Here is a 7,459-nt window from a genome sequence, read left to right as displayed (position 1 = left end):
CCTTAGATATTTTGCTAATTTACCACTTATTGTCATGTGTAGAGAATTCATATTACTGCTATTCCACAAAGTTCCTTCTGTATATAGTGAGATTTAATAAGACTAACTGTACAACTATATTTTATGAGTTAAATACTCATAGTTCCTGATGAATCTATCTAAACAGCGCATTTATGGATGTATGACGTACTTATAAATCACTGTTGCCGATTGATACAATCTGTGGTTGTCTCACAGAATGTAACTCCTATTGAGGAACTGAGGACGTAAGGGTCACCATGGAGACGAAACGCAAGCCGTCCCGTCCCAACGTCTTCCGTTCACGTGACACAGTCACGTGATGCGGGCAGTCTCCCTGACTTCCCGGTCTGACTAACAACCCGCGGCGCCGGATGATGGGGCTTTTAGCTCCAGCGTCGGCGCGACTGAGTGCAGCGCTTTTGGAGTTGCTATGGGCAACCAAAGTCGCCTTGCTGGGGAGGCCTGTCCTGACGGACACCAATTAGAATAAGTGTGGAAAGTTTATGTCCCGCCTCCACTCCCATTCACTTCTCTATAGGCTCCGTTAGCTGTCAATCAGAACCACATTTAATTCACATAGATACTAGCCACAACAGGGCATTATGGGAAAGCCAATTAATCAAACTATATGTGGCTTAACTTTAGGTTTATGGTAATTTTCACTAGTTGTAAAATATTTATATACTAACATTGCTATTGGGGATTTATAAAGATCCTTTTTTACTTAATAATACTAGTTATTCACAGTCATTTAAACACTAATTAGTATCACTGAAGGAAGTGAGGTCATCAAAGTTCCTCCTATATAAACATGCACTTAGCCTCCATGCTTCATTGCATGATCACTGGCTCACTGCTGATCACTATTTGGAAGGTAAGGAAAACCTGTCTTTATGACATTCTACACCAGGCTCTATTTAGCTTAAGTTGATGCTGGATTTCTTTTTACACAAATATGTATTCATACTTTGCTAAATTGCTGATATATATTTTTATTTTTAAGCCTTCATGCTGGGCTGTGCAATTTTATACTCCTAGCACAGCTTCCTTTCATTGTCCACCTGTTGGTAATTAAGTAGTGGATTCTTTAGAGTTTTTGCTGTCTGTTTCCATATATCCCTGGGTCAATTGGTTTTAATTAGTGTGATTATACACATGTGTTCTCAGATTGGGACATAGTTAACATAGGTCCTAACTGCTGTTATACAATTAAATCCTCTAGGTATCATATCCATAGGATACCATAAGGACTCTGTATAGATTTCTGCATTTTTCACCTGTATTGTGACTTCTGAGGTATGTTATGATTAATGTATTTTGTGCTTGTGGAATCTTACTGTTAATAGATTAATTACAATAGAAAATAGAGTCTTCATTGATAAGGTGCAGATTCATCAGCATATGTGCTTCATATAGAAGTAATTAATTTTATACTTCTAGTCTAAAAAGACAGAAAAATTAGACTAGAGGTAATATACGCTCATTTTTATTTTATTTTAAATTAAGGTTAAGGTTTATGACATATGGAAAGATTAATAGTAATCTCCTAGAACATATCTTTATGGTCTGACTAGTCCTCACATTTCAGATGTGAAGGCGTTCATATACCAGTGATTCTTGAAATGAGTGGTATCTGAGTTTAGGCCCTCCCTTTATGTATACCTTTCACCATGATAAGGTGAGACACTAACGAATGATAATTAACTCATTAGGTCCTCCATGTGTGCATGAAGTTGCTGATTCCTCTTTTTTCATACGAATGCTTCCCTTTTGAGCTCTTCGTAATCTGAGTTACCAGATTCACGAGGTATGTGGTACATTATTCAACCTCTACGGTTTAATTGAATCTAGATAATAGATCCCTTTAAGAACTTGTTATATTCCCAATTAGGCTGAATTTATGCCCTTATTTTATGCCTCATTGATGTTTAAAAGCCCACGTATGAACCTATTCTGCCAATGATCTAGGCCTATCACTCTCTTGGATAGACATTATTATCTAAGGTATGTCTAACATAAAATCTTTTTCGGTGGACCATATTTATGAATAACATCTTAAAGTCTCTTCTAATTATGTGAGATTATCAACTGCTCATTCCATGTTTTTGTTTTTTTCCTTGTCTTGCCCATCTTTGTTTTTTCAGACTGTTCTTTCGGATTGTTTGTACATTTTCTTATGTATTTTTATGTATTTTCATGTATTTATATATTTTATTGAATAGTTGTTCTATAATTTCTAGATGCACCCCTGATGAAGTCTAGTTCCTAGACGAAACGCGTTGGGTTACTGTATTTCTTGTTGATATTATCTCCGAATATTTAATGAGGAAGAATAAGGATACAACAGAAAGGTTGCCTTCTTTCCTCCATATCCCATTGATGGATTTCTGTAGGAGAAACTAAATCATAATGTACATGTAATAATGATGGATATACTTCATTTTTTTGTATAATTGTTTTAATAAATTTTTATGAAAAGAACAGTCCGTTATGTGTTTTAAAAACCTGTATAAATATTGATTGCAAATCCTGTTAAACAATAGTCTTTGTATAAGGGTATTTGTAAACCCCTGGGGCGCCATTTTTCCCTCTATACTCTATTTTCTTTGCTCAGTTCCTCCTAACAAGGAACTCGGAGAAACCAGGCAGCCCATCCTAGAGATAGCTATACCTAATCGCCTATTTTGAAACCAATTAGCGCAGGAGGAGAGTGTTTGTAGAGGGAGACTTGTATATGTTGCAAATTAAAAGGTCACATTTTATTCATTTTGACCATAAGTTTACTGATTCATTTTTTTTGTGGCCTAAATAGCCCTGCGGGTCCCCAGCCCTCATTGCAACTAAAACCGGTAACTGACCAAGGGGAAGGGAGTCCATCCCTCGCAACTGTAACTGGTAACAACCCAGGGACCCTTTCCTGCCAATGCATAACCCCGGGAGAATGCACCTTGGCCACCTTCTCAGGGCTTTGGCCTGGCCCCCCCTCTGGGTGGTACCAAGTGTATTGGCCGCTCTCACTGGAGAGGATGTCTCCTAGGGTTTTGCTAGCGCCACAATTGGCTGGCACACAGCACTTCCTCCACTGCTAGGTTCCTCCTGAACCATAGCCCTCCACCTCACTGTGTCCATAACAAGCCTCCAGCCCTTAGTTGCTGTATCACAAACAGCACTTGGCCGGCTTCTGCCAGTGAACTCCATCTGCCTATCTAGCTGCAACCCATGATACTCTGAAACTGAATTTGCTCTTGAATGGTTACGCTGCCCCCTTCTCTGAAACAATGAACTTGCCGACTTTTGCATGAATTTTACTATTGGCTTCATCTAGCGCTGGCCTTACCGAAGAGGTGGCTAGGCCATTGCCATCCTGGGCATTTCCTCAGACTTCCAAATAATAACAGGCCCCAGCCTGTTTAGGAACAACCTGGTAGAAGCTCAAGTCTTGGGATACAAACCAGTAACCCCATAACCATAGAGCACTGACATACTGACTGAACCATCAAAGGCTACGTATAATTTTGAACCCCCAGAATTTGCACATCATGCACACAAGGTTTGGTTTTGTACCGCTATGAGGTATAGGGTTTTCCTTTTCCCAGTGCCACTGGTGATGCAGTGAACAATTGTAACCATCAGAGGTCGGAACCTCCTCTCCTTATTCCACCTCATACCCCTCTGACTGAGCCATTGACCGTTCATTGTTTCGGAGTTGTTACTGTCCTCTCCCCCTCTTGGTAAGCCAACTCGGGTTCCCCACATCTAAAGTGCGGGGAACCTACCGGGGCACTAGAAGCTTGCTGCCCTGATGCTTCTCTTCTCCCCTTCTAATATCGTGTAAAGATTAGGCCCTCTACAGAGTTACCTGTAGACCCTTAACAAGACTTTATAGACATATCATGTACATATCATGAACAGATGCCTGGAAAAATGGGTAGGTGGGGTGGGCGGTTTTAAGGTAGGTTAGAGTGGAGGGTAAGATATATGTGCCCTGGTGGAAGGTGAAATCCAAATCCTCCCCAGGTCCATGGCTAGCCCTGGCCCTTTTTTAAGGAGGGAAAAAGGCAAATCCCTTCCGTCTCCCAAAATCAACGTTGGCGAGAAGCTACCCCCGAGTGACCCTCTGTGCAGGATAAGGAGTTATTTGTGCATCATCCCCTTTGTTGGAGTAAGTGTGTTACCTGTAGCTCATGGACTGCCATCCATCAGTGCCCTTGAGCATTTTTCCCGTGCCCCTGGCTTCCGTAGCCTTGGATAAGTGATTGCCATAGCCTTTCTCCTGCAAGCCAGTTGTGGTGGTGCAGTGTTTAAACAAGGTTTTGAACTGGCATACGTTTAATGGGGATATGCCGGCGCAGGAAAATAAAGCCTCCACCACTTTGCTTCTGCACCCTGTGTATGCTTTTATCAGCTGCGCTGGGCATACAGCTGCATTTCCCTTCCTGCACCTCGGCCTTTCTGAATAATTACCATGCACCTGGCAAGACTTGAACCTGTATGCATGTGTATGTCAGGTCCTGACCCTTGCCATTGGCTACCAGATTCAGACAAGTGCGACCCTGCCCTAAATTTGCATGAATGGAATTTTGCTATCACCACTCTAGGCAATACGCGATATGTAATATTGCTATGCTGAACAGAAAGTAGTGACATAACTACTCACAGCAACGTGACATCTAGCTATGGACAATGCTGTATCTATACTGCCAAACCCTAATGTTTTTATTTTTTGTGTACTTCCTATAAAAGTGAAATATGCAAGTAACTGTGCATATTCTGGCCTACACACGGGTCATCATACCAGGCGGACTATGGGGGTAATTCCAAGTTGATCGCAGAAGGATTTTTGATAGCAATTGGGCAAAACCATGTGCACTGCAGGGGGGGGGCAGATATAACATTTGCAGAGAGAGTTAGATTTGGGTGGGTTATTTTATTTCTGTGCAGGGTAAATACTGGCTGCTTTATTTTTACACTGCAAATTAGATTGCAGATTGAACATACCCCACCCAAATTTAACTCTCTCTGCACATGTTATATCTGCCTCCCCTGCAGTGCACATGGTTTTGCCCAATTGCTAACAAAAATCCTGCTGCGATCAACTTGGAATTACCCCCTATGAGCGTGCGTTTGCGTACGTATTTTGTGTAGCATATCGTCAGCTTGCAGGCAGAGCCTCCCTAGCTCTATAAATATTAAACCATGCATGTACCCTCACAAACGCGCATATGCGCATGCATAAACGTATCCATATACTTATCCTGGTAGACAATAGCAATACCTTTGTTAACATTGCCAGGCAACACTCCATACTGCCTTGAACCAAGCATTCCAGCCAGCGTCTGGGAATAACAAAGATGTATGGGTGTTCTTGGCTTGCTAACTTAATAACTGCAATAATCCACATGATGATTCTCCTACTACCCCCCATATCTCGCGCAGGGTGCTATCCCTACTTAGACCAGTAAGCGCGTATGCTCATTTCCTCGTGCCTTAATGACCTGGTATGCTGGCCTATTGTGGGACCTCTCCCTGATCTCTGCTTGTCAGCTGAGCTGTAGCTCGGTGCATGCACCTGTGCTGTGTATGAGGGTTGTATGCACTGCCTGCTTATGTGTTGGAGCTGCTGTGAATGCTGTTTGCTGTTGTGTGTGTTGCAGCACCCCATTGGGTGATACCAAATGATTAGACCAGTAGGTTCGGTAGAAGCTCCCTCCATCCGCAAAAGATGCCCTGCTATACTGACATGCTCTGGGGCTCTTTGGGTTGTAACCTAGTGCCATGCAGCCTGTGCTGTGTATAAAGATGCTCTGGACCAGCCCTTCTGTGTTGTTGAACATTCAATGCTGGGTGCTGCTTAATATGCCACCGCCACTGCCTGGATCAGTAGGCACGCTTTAGGTCCTGGGTGCCTGAGTGGATGCAGAAAGACCAAAACAATAGAGACTGTAAGATATTAAATGTTTTATGGTGGTTCCCCCCCACCCCCCTATTATGTGCCTGCTTTGATGGCTACACATGGTACTTGCAGACAACCCTCCCTGAATGTAAGCTTTCACGGGCAAGGTCCTCTTTCCTCAGGTGCTTTTACGTCTCTTACTTAACCTATATTCTTTCCAATCCTTCCTTTGATGGCACCAAATCTCCTGGTTATCTGCCGCCCTGATACTTGTGCAGTTTACTGATGCAGCTATGTTTGTATACCCTGTACTTGTCCTATATTGCATTGGACTGTAAATCACTGTCCTCCTATTTTGCTTACTTGTTTACTGAGTCATTGGGATAATAATATTAATAATAATAATAATAATAATTGCTATGGATTGTCTCTCAGTAGCTATTTGCCGCCTGCTTACCAACTCTTGCCTAATAAATAATTATCTGTCTATACTGCCTTTGAATACGACCCTTACCACATTTTGCTTCAACCTCACTGTACAGTAGTACATATGCTTACTGTATATCAGTGACATGTGGTGATGTTAATTGCTGTGGATCCGGTATGAATGGTCGACCATGTTATGGTCGACAGTCATTAGGTCGACCACTATTGGTCGACATTGACATGGTCGACATGGACACATGGTCGACACATAAAAATGGTCGACACATAAAAGGTCGACACATGAGCAGGTCGACATGAGTTTTTTAACTTTTTTTGGTGTCGTTTTTTGCGTAAAGTGACTGGGAACCCCAATTAGTGCACCGCGTCCCCTCGCATGACTCGCTTCACTCGCCATGCTTCGGGCATGGTGCCTTCGCTCCGCTACCACTTCGCTCGGCACAGATTACCGTTCCAATCGTAGTCCATGTGGATCGTAAAGTATGGAAAAGTTCCCCAAAAGAAAAAAAAGTTAAAAAACTCGTGTCGACCTTTCATGCGTTGACCATTTTCATGTGTCGACCATGTGGCCATGTCGACCATGTCAATGTTGACCAATAGTGGTCGACCTAATGACTGTCGACCATAACATGGTCGACCATGTGAACGGATACCAATTGCTGGGGGGCATTGGCTAGTATCAGAGCCAGATTTACACACCTGTTATGACTTTGTGTTAAATTCCAACTTATAAAACTGCTCATAACCACAGCGGGTGATATCCGCAAGTTATAAATTTCTTTTCCATATCACCTCAATCCCTAATAATAATAATAATAATAATAATAATAATAATTTTATTTATATTGCACTCTTTCTCCAAACTGGACTCAAAGCACTTTACAGACCTCAACACAATGCTCAATAATACTGCACAGCAATATGGCAATACACAAGCAGCAAGTCATGAAATTAAAGACCTAGAGCGCATAGCGTAATGGCCAAACTCTGTGGTGCCCTGACATATGAATTTCTGAGTCTCTGCCTCCTCTGCTTAAACTGTTTGCACTTTCCCAACTTATATGTAACCTAGTGTGCACTCATACCCATACCCCGACCTGC

At 42.2% G+C, this 7,459-nt stretch overlaps 1 long non-coding RNA gene across 1 annotated transcript; it reads left to right on the top strand.

Moving 5' to 3' along the window:
• The first annotated feature begins 827 nt into the window (after nucleotides 1-827).
• Nucleotides 828-2,721, top strand: LOC134965469 (uncharacterized). Its single transcript, XR_010188382.1, has 4 exons — nucleotides 828-895; nucleotides 1,244-1,317; nucleotides 1,734-1,828; nucleotides 2,262-2,721. It is a non-coding gene; the product is annotated as an uncharacterized LOC134965469 (long non-coding RNA).
• Nucleotides 2,722-7,459: the final 4,738 nt, after the last annotated feature.

This window comes from Pseudophryne corroboree, chromosome 10 (genome assembly GCF_028390025.1).
Source record: "Pseudophryne corroboree isolate aPseCor3 chromosome 10, aPseCor3.hap2, whole genome shotgun sequence".
Lineage (NCBI taxonomy): Eukaryota > Metazoa > Chordata > Amphibia > Anura > Myobatrachidae > Pseudophryne > Pseudophryne corroboree.
The sequence above is the reverse complement of the archived record's forward strand: the minus strand, read 5'-3'. Positions and strand labels throughout refer to the sequence as shown.